Raw genomic sequence first — 13,555 nt, forward strand, 5'->3', positions numbered from 1 at the left:
GTGTGAGATGTAGCAGGGAAAGTTTTACAGGTGTTAGTGGTGTGAGATGTAGCAGGGAAAGTTTTACAGATGTTATAGTGGTGTGAGATGTAGCAGGGAAAGTTTTACAGATGTTATAGTGGTGTGAGATGTAGCAGGGAAAGTTTTACAGATGTTATAGTGGTGTGAGATGTAGCAGGGAAGGTTTTACAGATGTTATAGTGGTGTGAGATGTAGTAGGGAAAGTTTTACAGATGTTATAGTGGTGTGAGATGTAGCAGGGAAAGTTTTACAGATGTTATAGTGGTGTGAGATGTAGCAGGGAAAGTTTTACAGATGTTATAGTGGTGTGAGATGTAGTAGGGAAAGTTTTACAGATGTTATAGTGGTGTGAGATGTAGCAGGGAAAGTTTTACAGATGTTATAGTGGTGTGAGATGTAGTAGGGAAAGTTTTACAGAGGTTATAGTGGTGTGAGATGTAGCAGTGAAAGTTTTAAAGATGTTAGTTGTGTGAGATGTAGTAGGGAAAGTTTTACAGATGTTAGTGGTGTGAGATGTAGCAGGGAAAGTTTTACAGATGTTATAGTGGTGTGAGATGTAGCGGGGAAAGTTTTACAGATGTTATAGTGGTGTGAGACGTAGCAGGGAAAGTTTTACAGATGTTATAGTGGTGTGAGATGTAGCAGGGAAAGTTTTACAGATGTTATAGTGGTGTGAGACGTAGCAGTGAAAGTTTTACAGATGTTATAGTGGTGTGAGATGTAGTAGGGAAAGTTTTACAGATGTTATAGTGGTGTGAGATGTAGCAGTGAAAGTTTTACAGATGTTAGTTGTGTGAGATGTAGTAGGGAAAGTTTTACAGATGTTAGTGGTGTGAGATGTAGCAGGGAAAGTTTTACAGATGTTATAGTAATGTGAGACGTAGCAGGGAAAGTTTTACAGATGTTATAGTGGTGTGAGATGTAGCAGGGAAAGTTTTACAGGTGTTAGTGGTGTGAGATGTAGTAGGGAAAGTTTTACAGATGTTATAGTGGTGTGAGATATAGTAGGGAAAGTTTTACAGATGTTAGTGGTGTGAGATGTAGCAGGGACAGTTTTACAGATGTTATAGTGGTGTGAGATGTAGCAGGGAAAGTTTTACAGATGTTAGTGTGGTGTGAGATGTAGCAGGGAAAGTTTTATAGATGTTATAGTGGTGTGAGATGTAGCAGGGAAAGTTTTATAGATGTTATAGTGGTGTGAGATGTAGCAGGGAAAGTTTTATAGATGTTATAGTGGTGTGAGATGTAGTAGGGAAAGTTTTACAGGTGTTAGTGGTGTGAGATGTAGTAGGGAAAGTTTTACAGATGTTAGTGGTGTGAGATGTAGCAGGGAAAGTTTTACAGATGTTAGTGGTGTGAGATGTAGTGGGGAAAGTTTTACAGATGTTATAGTGGTGTGAGATGTAGTAGGGAAAGTTTTAAAGATGTTAGTGTGGTGTGAGATGTAGCAGGGAAAGTTTTACAGATGTTAGTGGTGTGAGATGTAGTGGGGAAAGTTTTACAGATGTTATAGTGGTGTGAGATGTAGTAGGGAAAGTTTTACAGATGTTAGTGTGGTGTGAGATGTAGTAGGGAAAGTTTTACAGATGTTAGTGGTGTGAGATGTAGTGGGGAAAGTTTTACAGATGTTATAGTGGTGTGATATGTAGCAGGGAAAGTTTTACAGATGTTATAGTGGTGTGAGATGTAGCAGGGAAAGTTTTACAGATGTTATAGTGGTGTGAGATGTAGCAGGGAAAGTTTTACAGATGTTAGTGGTGTGAGATGTAGCAGGGAAAGTTTTACAGATGTTAGTGGTGTGAGATGTAGTAGGGAAAGTTTTACAGATGTTATAGTGGTGTGAGATGTAGCAGGGAAAGTTTTACAGATGTTAGTGGTGTGAGATGTAGCAGGGAAAGTTTTACAGATGTTAGTGGTGTGAGATGTAGCAGGGAAAGTTTTACAGATGTTATAGTGGTGTGAGATGTAGCAGGGAAAGTTTTACAGATGTTAGTGTGGTGTGAGATGTAGCAGGGAAAGTTTTACAGATGTTATAGTGGTGTGAGATGTAGTAGGGAAAGTTTTACAGATGTTAGTGGTGTGAGATGTAGCAGGGAAAGTTTTACAGATGTTATAGTGGTGTGAGATGTAGTAGGGAAAGTTTTACAGATGTTAGTGGTGTGAGATGTAGCAGGGAAAGTTTTACAGATGTTAGTGATGTGAGATGTAGTAGGGAAAGTTTTACAGATGTTATAGTGGTGTGAGATGTAGCAGGGAAAGTTTTACAGATGTTATAGTGGTGTGAGATGTAGCAGGGAAAGTTTTACAGATGTTATAGTGGTGTGAGTTGTAGTAGGGAAAGTTTTACAGATGTTATAGTGGTGTGAGATGTAGCAGGGAAAGTTTTACAGATGTTATAGTGGTGTGAGATGTAGCAGGGAAAGTTTTACAGATGTTAGTGGTGTGAGATGTAGCAGGGAAAGTTTTACAGATGTTATAGTGGTGTGAGATGTAGTAGGGAAAGTTTTACAGATGTTAGTGTGGTGTGAGATGTAGCAGGGAAAGTTTTACAGATGTTAGTGTGGTATGAGATGTAGCAGGGAAAGTTTTACAGATGTTAGTGTGGTGTGAGATGTAGCAGGTAAAGTTTTACAGATGTTATAGTGGTGTGAGATGTAGTAGGGAAAGTTTTACAGATGTTAGTGGTGTGAGATGTAGCAAGGAAAGTTTTACAGATGTTAGTGGTGTGAGATGTAGCAGGGAAAGTTTTACAGATGTTATGGTGGTGTGAGATGTAGCAGGGACAGTTTTACAGATGTTAGTGTGGTGTGAGATGTAGCAGGGAAAGTTTTACAGATGTTAGTGGTGTGAGATGTAGCAGGGAAAGTTTTACAGATGTTATAGTGGTGTGAGATGTAGTAGGGAAAGTTTTACAGATGTTAGTGTGGTGTGAGATGTAGCAGGGAAAGTTTTACAGATGTTAGTGGTGTGAGATGTAGCAGGGAAAGTTTTACAGATGTTATAGTGGTGTGAGATGTAGCAGTGAAAGTTTTACAGATGTTATAGTGGTGTGAGATGTAGCAAGGAAAGTTTTACAGATGTTAGTGGTGTGAGATGTAGCAAGGAAAGTTTTACAGATGTTATAGTGGTGTGAGATGTAGTAGGGAAAGTTTTACAGATGTTATAGTGGTGTGAGATGTAGCAGGGATAGTTTTACAGATGTTATAGTGGTGTGAGATGTAGTAGGGAAAGTTTTACAGATGTTAGTGGTGTGAGATGTAGCAAGGAAAGTTTTACAGATGTTATAGTGGTGTGAGATGTAGCAAGGAACGTTTTACAGATGTTATAGTGGTGTGAGATGTAGCAGTGAAAGTTTTACAGATGTTATAGTGGTGTGAGATGTAGCAGGGAAAGTTTTACAGATGTTATAGTGGTGTGAGATGTAGCAGGGAAAGTTTTACAGATGTTATAGTGGTGTGAGATGTAGCAGGGAAAGTTTTACAGATGTTATAGTGGTGTGAGATGTAGCAGTGAAAGTTTTACAGATGTTATAGTGGTGTGAGATGTAGCAGGGAAAGTTTTACAGATGTTATAGTGGTGTGAGATGTAGCAGTGAAAGTTTTACAGATGTTATAGTGGTGTGACATGTAGCAGTGAAAGTTTTACAGATGTTATAGTGGTGTGAGATGTAGTAGGGAAAGTTTTACAGATGTTATAGTGGTGTGAGATGTAGCGGGGAAAGTTTTACAGATGTTAGTGGTGTGAGATGTAGCAGGGAAAGTTTTACAGATGTTAGTGGTGTGAGATGTAGCAGGGAAAGTTTTACAGATGTTATAGTGGTGTGAGATGTAGTAGGGAAAGTTTTACAGATGTTAGTGTGGTGTGAGATGTAGCAGGGAAAGTTTTACAGATGTTATAGTGGTGTGAGATGTAGTAGGGAAAGTTTTACAGATGTTAGTGGTGTGAGATGTAGCAGGGAAAGTTTTACAGATGTTATAGTGGTGTGAGATGTAGTAGGGAAAGTTTTACAGATGTTAGTGGTGTGAGATGTAGCAGGGAAAGTTTTACAGATGTTAGTGATGTGAGATGTAGTAGGGAAAGTTTTACAGATGTTATAGTGGTGTGAGATGTAGCAGGGAAAGTTTTACAGATGTTATAGTGGTGTGAGATGTAGCAGGGAAAGTTTTACAGATGTTATAGTGGTGTGAGTTGTAGTAGGGAAAGTTTTACAGATGTTATAGTGGTGTGAGATGTAGCAGGGAAAGTTTTACAGATGTTATAGTGGTGTGAGATGTAGCAGGGAAAGTTTTACAGATGTTAGTGGTGTGAGATGTAGCAGGGAAAGTTTTACAGATGTTATAGTGGTGTGAGATGTAGTAGGGAAAGTTTTACAGATGTTAGTGTGGTGTGAGATGTAGCAGGTAAAGTTTTACAGATGTTATGGTGGTGTGAGATGTAGCAGGGACAGTTTTACAGATGTTAGTGTGGTGTGAGATGTAGCAGGGAAAGTTTTACAGATGTTAGTGGTGTGAGATGTAGCAGGGAAAGTTTTACAGATGTTATAGTGGTGTGAGATGTAGTAGGGAAAGTTTTACAGATGTTAGTGTGGTGTGAGATGTAGCAGGGAAAGTTTTACAGATGTTAGTGGTGTGAGATGTAGCAGGGAAAGTTTTACAGATGTTATAGTGGTGTGAGATGTAGCAGTGAAAGTTTTACAGATGTTATAGTGGTGTGAGATGTAGCAAGGAAAGTTTTACAGATGTTAGTGGTGTGAGATGTAGCAAGGAAAGTTTTACAGATGTTATAGTGGTGTGAGATGTAGTAGGGAAAGTTTTACAGATGTTATAGTGGTGTGAGATGTAGCAGGGATAGTTTTACAGATGTTATAGTGGTGTGAGATGTAGCAGGGATAGTTTTACAGATGTTATAGTGGTGTGAGATGTAGTAGGGAAAGTTTTACAGATGTTAGTGGTGTGAGATGTAGCAAGGAAAGTTTTACAGATGTTATAGTGGTGTGAGATGTAGCAAGGAACGTTTTACAGATGTTATAGTGGTGTGAGATGTAGCAGTGAAAGTTTTACAGATGTTATAGTGGTGTGAGATGTAGCAGGGAAAGTTTTACAGATGTTATAGTGGTGTGAGATGTAGCAGGGAAAGTTTTACAGATGTTATAGTGGTGTGAGATGTAGCAGGGAAAGTTTTACAGATGTTATAGTGGTGTGAGATGTAGCAGTGAAAGTTTTACAGATGTTATAGTGGTGTGAGATGTAGCAGGGAAAGTTTTACAGATGTTAGTGATGTGAGATGTAGCAGGGAAAGTTTTACAGATGTTATAGTGGTGTGAGATGTAGCAGTGAAAGTTTTACAGATGTTATAGTGGTGTGACATGTAGCAGTGAAAGTTTTACAGATGTTATAGTGGTGTGAGATGTAGTAGGGAAAGTTTTACAGATGTTATAGTGGTGTGAGATGTAGCGGGGAAAGTTTTACAGATGTAAGTGTGGTGTGAGATGTAGCAGGGAAAGTTTAACAGATGTTAGTGGTGTGAGATGTAGCAGGGAAAGTTTTACAGATGTTAGTGGTGTGAGATGTAGCAGGGAAAGTTTTACAGATGTTATAGTGGTATGAGATGTAGCAGGGAAAGTTTTACAGATGTTATAGTGGTGTGAGATGTAGTAGGGAAAGTTTTACAGATGTTATAGTGGTGTGAGATGTAGCAGGGAAAGTTTTACAGATGTTATAGTGGTGTGAGATGTAGCAGGGAAAGTTTTACAGATGTTAGTGGTGTGAGATGTAGCAGGGAAAGTTTTACAGATGTTAGTGTGGTGTGAGATGTAGCAGGGAAAGTTTTACAGGTGTTATAGTGGTGTGAGATGTAGCAGGGAAAGTTTTACAGATGTTATAGTGGTGTGAGATGTAGCAGGGAAAGTTTTACAGATGTTAGTGGTGTGAGATGTAGTAGGGAAAGTTTTACAGATGTTATAGTGGTGTGAGATGTAGTAGGGAAAGTTTTACAGATGTTATAGTGGTGTGAGATGTAGCAGGGAAAGTTTTACAGATGTTATAGTGGTGTGAGATGTAGCAGGGAAAGTTTTACAGATGTTATAGTGGTGTGAGATGTAGCAGGGAAAGTTTTACAGATGTTAGTGGTGTGAGATGTAGTAGGGAAAGTTTTACAGATGTTATAGTGGTGTGAGATGTAGTAGGGAAAGTTTTACAGATGTTATAGTGGTGTGAGATGTAGCAGGGAAAGTTTTACAGATGTTATAGTGGTGTGAGATGTAGCAGGGAAAGTTTTACAGATGTTAGTGGTGTGAGATGTAGCAGGGAAAGTTTTACAGATGTTAGTGTGGTGTGAGATGTAGCAGGGAAAGTTTTACAGGTGTTATAGTGGTGTGAGATGTAGCAGGGAAAGTTTTACAGATGTTATAGTGGTGTGAGATGTAGCAGGGAAAGTTTTACAGATGTTAGTGGTGTGAGATGTAGCAGGGAAAGTTTTACAGATGTTATAGTGGTGTGAGATGTAGCAGGGAAAGTTTTACAGATGTTATAGTGGTGTGAGATGTAGCAGGGAAAGTTTTACAGATGTTATGGTGCTGTGAAATATAAATGTTTTATGACAGGCAAGGTTTGAAGTCATATTTGATTTCTAGATTAGTACATGTTATCTCTTTTAAATAAAATATTTGTATCAATTTCAGAGATCAAATACCTGACCTATCTATACATCCTCCTGAAAGCAGATTGATGTCAGTAAACAGAGCTATAGAGTGTATAATGGATTTCTCCTATATTGCTGATTCATATAGCACAGTGTCTTCAGTTTGGTAGAGCTGAATAAGAACAGGTAAATAAACATTTATAAACTTTTTAAAGACCTAAAGTTTCTTCTTATTGGTGATGTTTTACTGAAAACAATTATTTTTACCAATTCTTTTGAATAGATGTCTCTAATTGGTCAAAATATTTATCAAATCTACAAAATCTGGTCTAGACCAGTACGACTAAATATTTATAAAGTTTAAAACATACAGATTCCCCTTTTTGTTTAAACTTTACTTAAACGATTGAAACAATCTAGAATGAAGATACTAGACATAAGTACAACACATCCCAATCAATCATGCCAACTTTTATTGAAATTTACCTAGCAATACAGTTTGGGTCTTTAATTATCGTTTGGGTCTGTAATATCAATATTTTGTCCAACTAGAGAGATCTATTCTTAAGTAAGGAACATATAAATAGCATGAAGAAGTATATAAAGTGTTGTTTATATGCCATCCCCATATACATCTGTTGTCATCGTTTTTAGAAATAAGTCCTCTGATTGGTCAAAAGTGGTCCATGTGATCAATCTGTATTGGTAGGTGGGAGTTACAATATTCTCGTATATCTCCAATTCATTAAGAAGAAGTAGAAAAATCATAAAAAGAGTTTTATCTTTCTTTCACTTTCATAGTATTTCAATATAACATTTAAAACCACACCTACATATGTCATATCCAAATATTTAGCCTGAAAATACTGACCTTTCAAGGATGATGAGTGAAATTGCTGTACATAAAAAAGGAACAAATAATTTAAGCTTCCTTCTCTTAAGTTATTGGTTATTTAAATATGGCTGTATTTCTCCAGGTAAAGATTGCTATTAATATGGCTGTATTTCTCCAGGTAAAGATTGCTATAAATATGGCTGTATTTCTCCAGGTAAAGTTTGCTATAAATATGGCTGTATTTCTCCAGGTAAAGATTGCTATAAATATGGCTGTATTTCTCCAGGTAAAGTTTGCTATAAATGTGGCTGTATTTCTCCAGGTAAAGATTGCTATAAATATGGCTGTATTTCTCCAGGTAAAGATTGCTATAAATATGGCTGTATTTCTCCAGGTAAAGATTGCTATAAATATGGCTGTATTTCTCCAGGTAAAGACTGCTATAAATATGGCTGTATTTCTCCAGGTAAAGACTACAATAAATATGGCTGTATTTCTCCAGGTAAAGACTACAATAAATATGGCTGTATTTCTCCAGGTAAAGACTACAATAAATATGGCTGTATTTCTCCAGGTAAAGACTGCTATAAATATGGCTGTATTTCTCCAGGTAAAGATTGCTATAAATGTGGCTGTATTTCTCCAGGTAAAGTTTGCTATAAATATGGCTGTATTTCTCCAGGTAAAGATTGCCATAAATGTGGCTGTATTTTCCAGGTAGAGATTGCTATAAATATGGCTGTATTTCTCCAGGTAAAGTTTGCTATAAATATGGCTGTATTTCTCCAGGTAAAGTTTGCTATAAATATGGCTGTATTTCTCCAGGTAAAGACTACTATAAATGTGGCTGTATTTCTCCAGGTAAAGATTGCTATAAATATGGCTGTATTTCTCCAGGTAAAGACTGCTATAAACATGGCTGTATTTTCCAGGTAAAGACTACAATAAATATGGCTGTATTTTCCAGGTAAAGTTTACTATAAATATGGCTGTATTTCTCCAAGTAAAGACTACTATAAATATGGCTGTATTTTCCAGGTAAAGACTACTATAAATGTGGCTGTATTTTCTAGGTAAAGACTACTATAAATATGGCTGTATTTTCCAGGTAAATATTGCTATAAACATGGCTGTATTTTCCAGATAAAGACTGCTATAAATATGGCTGTATTTCTCCAGGTAAAGATTGCTATAAATATGTCTGTATTTCTCCAGGTATTGAATACTATAAATATGGCTGTATTTCTAGGTAGACTGCTATAAATATGGCTGTATTTCTAGGTAAAGACTGCTATAAATATGGCTGTATTTTCCAGGTAAAGACTGCTATAAATATGGCTGTATTTCTCCAGGTAAAGTTTGCTATAAACATGGCTGTATTTTCCAGGTAAAGACTTCTATAAACATGGCTGTATTTTCCAGGTAAAGACTGCTATAAATATGTCTGTATTTTCCAGGTAAAGACTGCTATAAATATGGCTGTATTTTCCAGGTAAAGACTGCTATAAATAAGGCTTTATTTTCCAGGTAAAGACTTGCGTAAGTTTACAGTTATAAAACTAGTGGATTTCTAACTTGTTTGTCAGTCTTGTTTAGGTATCTTGCAAGGATCCATGTCAATCTAGACATCATACTTAATGTGCTCATTTTATCAATTTTGGACAAGATTAATCGTCAAATTTACATCTTGGTATTTTCTTGTACTAATTTTTATGTCTAAATATATTAACACCAACAAAAGAATACCAGCGAGTAAACGAAACCAAATCAAAAATAGCCAAAGCTCGATCGTTATAGAGGGACATCAGTGAAGCTATGATGGACTAAGTGACCAGACAAATTCATCAAGTTGACGAGAGAGAATCACATGATGTCCCACATTATACACTTCGACAGTAGTTATAGTTGACCTCTAGTTGACGACGACCTTGACCTTATCACTGTTGCTGAACAATCATCCCAGACATAACAGCAGTCCTAAAAGGTCACACTTCTCGATTTACTTTGTAATCATGTGGACAATTTATCCTATAAATATCAGTTTTTAGTTCACCGGTTACGGGTCCGCGGTGTCCGCGTCAGTGTCCCACCCCAAGACATTAAAGCTTTGGGGGTAACGTTTTGGAAGGCTTATAAGTCCAAAAGTTTACACCTCACAACCTTCTTTATACATTCATTAGAGGTCTACGAGTGATGTTATGGCAAAATCATGCAGAAAAAAAAGTTATTTTTTTGCATTTTACCATTTTGTGGACTTAAACTTTTTGAGGATATAACAGGTGTTTATATTTCTTTTTGAGGATATAACAGGTGTTTATATTTGGTTCAAATGTGTTCAAATCTTTAAATGACCTCCATCAGCAAGTGATCTTCGATCATGACATTGCACCCAGTAATTAACATGCTGGGATGAAGGGTTACTAAGTTTAATTTATTTAAATGAATCATGATGACTTTTAAGTTCATGGGTCAAATGTGTAAAAATCTTTCCACAACTTCTTCTCAATAAACAAACAACTATGTCAAGGTAATTGTATTATTCCAGTAGCATGCAGTGGTGAAGTTCAACAAACTAAGTTCAAATAATGACCATGACTTATTTCAAGGTCACAGGGGTCAAACGTGTTCCAATCTTTATAAAAATTGCTTCTCAATAACCAGGAGGCATAAGGGTCATGATATTGGACCTGTAGTATGCTGTGATGCAGGAATACCAAATTTGTTCAAATGATTGACATTGATCTAAGATATTTTGATTAATCTAGAACCTTTGCTCCAAAAGAATGTTTCTTGTATGAAAACATTTGATTTTTCTACTTTTTTTACAACTATTTCCTCTTCCAAACGTAAGGAACACCTTCATTATCTTGTAATGAAATTTGACTAGAGCTCAGAAAATACCACAAAGAAGAAATTGAATTTCTGATCGACAGCATCTTTGTTGAGTTTGCATGATGACCAGATCTTCCGACAGACTATTTCTATTGGCATAACTATGGGAACAAATGTGCCCCTCTGATGGCTCACATGTTCTGTTTTCATACAGAGCTGATTATATGTAAGAGTTTATCAGAACAGGTAACAAAGACCTTGAAAAGTCCTTCAATTTCACCTATAGGTATATTGTCATGTGTTATCTTTAAATAGCAAAAACTTTATTGACCATATCAATCTGATATACCATGTAGAATTTTAAATCAAGGACACTATATCTATAGACTCTTCATTATCAGCTGCTTACCTCAAAGTTTACTTACAACATAATCATTGGGGACATGTCTAAATATATAAAAACAAGATGATTCAATTTCCCAATTGTTAATTTTCCATTTCTAGATAGCAACAACCTTGTATCCCCTACCTTAGGTGACAACCTTGTATCCCCTACCTTGGGTGACAACCTTGTATCCCCTACCTTGGGTGACAACCTTGTATCCCCTACCTTGGGTGACAACCTTGTATCCCCTACCTTGGGTGACAACCTTGTATCCCCTACCTTGGGTGACAACCTTGTATCCCCTACCTTGGGTGACAACCTTGTATCCCCTACCTTAGTTGACAACCTTGTATCCCCTACCTTGGGTGACAACCTTGTATCCCCTACCTTGGGTGACAACCTTGTATCCCCTGCCTTGGGTGACAATCTTGCATCACCTACCTTCGGTGACAACCTTGTATCCCCTACCTTGGGTGACAACCTTGCATCCCCTACCTTGGGTGACAACCTTGTATCCCCTACCTTAGGTGACAACCTTGTATCCCCTACCTTGGGTGACAACCTTGTATCCCCTACCTTGGGTGACAACCTTGTATCCCCTACCTTGGGTGACAACCTTGTGTCCCCTACCTTGGGTGACAACCTTGTATCCCCTACCTTGGGTGACAACCTTGTATCCCCTACCTTGGGTGACAACCTTGTATCCCCTACCTTGGGTGACAACCTTGTATCCCCTACCTTGGGTGACAACCTTGTATACCCTACCTTGGGTGACAACCTTGTATCCCCTACCTTGGATGTCAACCTTGTATCCCCTACCTTGGGTGACAACCTTGTATCCCCTACCTTAGGTGACAACCTTGTATCCCCTACATTGGGTGACAACCTTGTATACCCTACCTTGGGTGACAACCTTGTATCCCCTACCTTGGGTGACAACCTTGTATCCCCTACCTTGGGTGACAACCTTGTATCCCCTACCTTGGGTGACAACCTTGTATCCCCTACCTTGGATGACAACCTTGTATCCCCTACCTTGGGTGACAACCTTGTATCCCCTACCTTCGGTGACAACCTTGTATCCCCTACCTTGGATGTCAACCTTGTATCCCCTACCTTGGGTGACAACCTTGTATCCCCTACCTTGGGTGACAACCTTGTATACCCTACCTTTGGTGACAACCTTGTATCCCCTACCTTGGGTGACAACCTTGTATCCCCTACCTTGGGTGACAACCTTGTATCCCCTACCTTGGGTGACAACCTTGTATCCCCTACCTTGGGTGACAACCTTGTATCCCCTACCTTGGGTGACAACCTTGTATCCCCTACCTTGGGTGACAACCATGTATCCCCTACCTTGGGTGACAACCTTGTATCCCCTACCTTGGATGACAACCTTGTATCCCCTACCTTGGGTGACAACCTTGTATCCCCTACCTTGGGTGACAACCTTGTATCCCCTACCTTGGGTGACAACCTTGTATCCCCTACCTTAGGTGACAACCTTGTATCCCCTACCTTGGGTGACAACCTTGTATCCCCTACCTTGGGTGACAACCTTGTGTCCCCTACCTTGGGTGACAACCTTGTATCCCCTACCTTGGGTGACAACCTTGTATCCCCTACCTTGGGTGACAACCTTGTATCCCCTACCTTAGGTGACAACCTTGTATCCCCTACCTTGGGTGACAACCTTGTATCCCCTACCTTGGGTGACAACCTTGTATCCCCTACCTTCGGTGACAACCTTGTATCCCCTACCTTGGGTGACAACCTTGTATCCCCTACCTTCGGTGACAACCTTGTATCCCCTACCTTGGGTGACAACCTTGTATCCCCTACCTTAGGTGTCAACCTTGTATCCGCTATCTTGGGTGACAACCTTGTATCCCCTACCTTGGGTGACAACCTTGTATCCCCTACCTTGGGTGACAACCTTGTATCCCCTACCTTGGGTGACAACCTTGTATCCCCTACCTTGGGTGACAACCTTGTATCCCCTACCTTGGGTGACAACCTTGTATCCCCTACCTTGGGTGACAACCTTGTATCACCTACCTTGGGTGACAACCTTGTATCCCCTACCTTGGGTGACAACCTTGTATCCCCTACCTTGGGTGACAACCTTGTATCACCTACCTTCGGTGACAACCTTGTATCCCCTACCTTGGGTGACAACCTTGTATCCCCTACCTTGGGTGACAACCTTGTATCCCCTACCTTGGGTGACAACCTTGTATCCCCTACCTTGGGTGACAACCTTGTATCCCCTACCTTGGGTGACAACCTTGTATCCCCTACCTTGGGTGACAACCTTGTATCCCCTACCTTGGGTGACAACCTTGTATCCCCTACCTTGGGTGATTATATGTCTGGATTGATTTGATATTAAGGACTTGTTCCCATTATCATGGTTTCTGTGACAGATATCGACTACTGACGGAGAACTTAACAACACAAGGATTCCAGACCAGTAGGTTGATGAAGACATTAACAACACAAGGATTCCAGACCAGCTGGTTGATGAAGACATTAACAACACAAGGATTCCAGATCAGCTGGCTGATGAAGACATTAACAACACAAGGATTCCAGACCAGCAGGTTGATGAAGACATTAACAACACAAGGATTCCAGACCAGCTGGTTGATGAAGACATTAACAACACAAGGATTCCAGACCAGCTGGTTGATGAAGACATTAACAACACAAGGATTCCAGACCAGCTGGCTGATGAAGACATTAACAACACAAGGATTCCAGACCAGCAGGTTGATGAAGACATTAACAACACAAGGATTCCAGACCAGCTGGTTGATGAAAACCACGGGAAAGATTTA

General features: G+C 39.1%; 1 long non-coding RNA gene across 2 annotated transcripts in view; it reads left to right on the top strand.

Moving 5' to 3' along the window:
• The window catches only part of LOC117327989, a 135,411-nt gene that overhangs the window by 45,201 nt on the left and 76,655 nt on the right, over window positions 1-13,555 (top strand). For both annotated transcript variants that reach the window (XR_004532770.1, XR_004532768.1), the window contains exon 2: window positions 6,701-6,846. This is a non-coding gene — a long non-coding RNA (uncharacterized LOC117327989). The remainder of the gene's footprint in view (window positions 1-6,700; window positions 6,847-13,555) is intronic.

The sequence above is a fragment of the Pecten maximus genome, chromosome 5 (assembly GCF_902652985.1).
Source record: "Pecten maximus chromosome 5, xPecMax1.1, whole genome shotgun sequence".
NCBI lineage: Eukaryota > Metazoa > Mollusca > Bivalvia > Pectinida > Pectinidae > Pecten > Pecten maximus.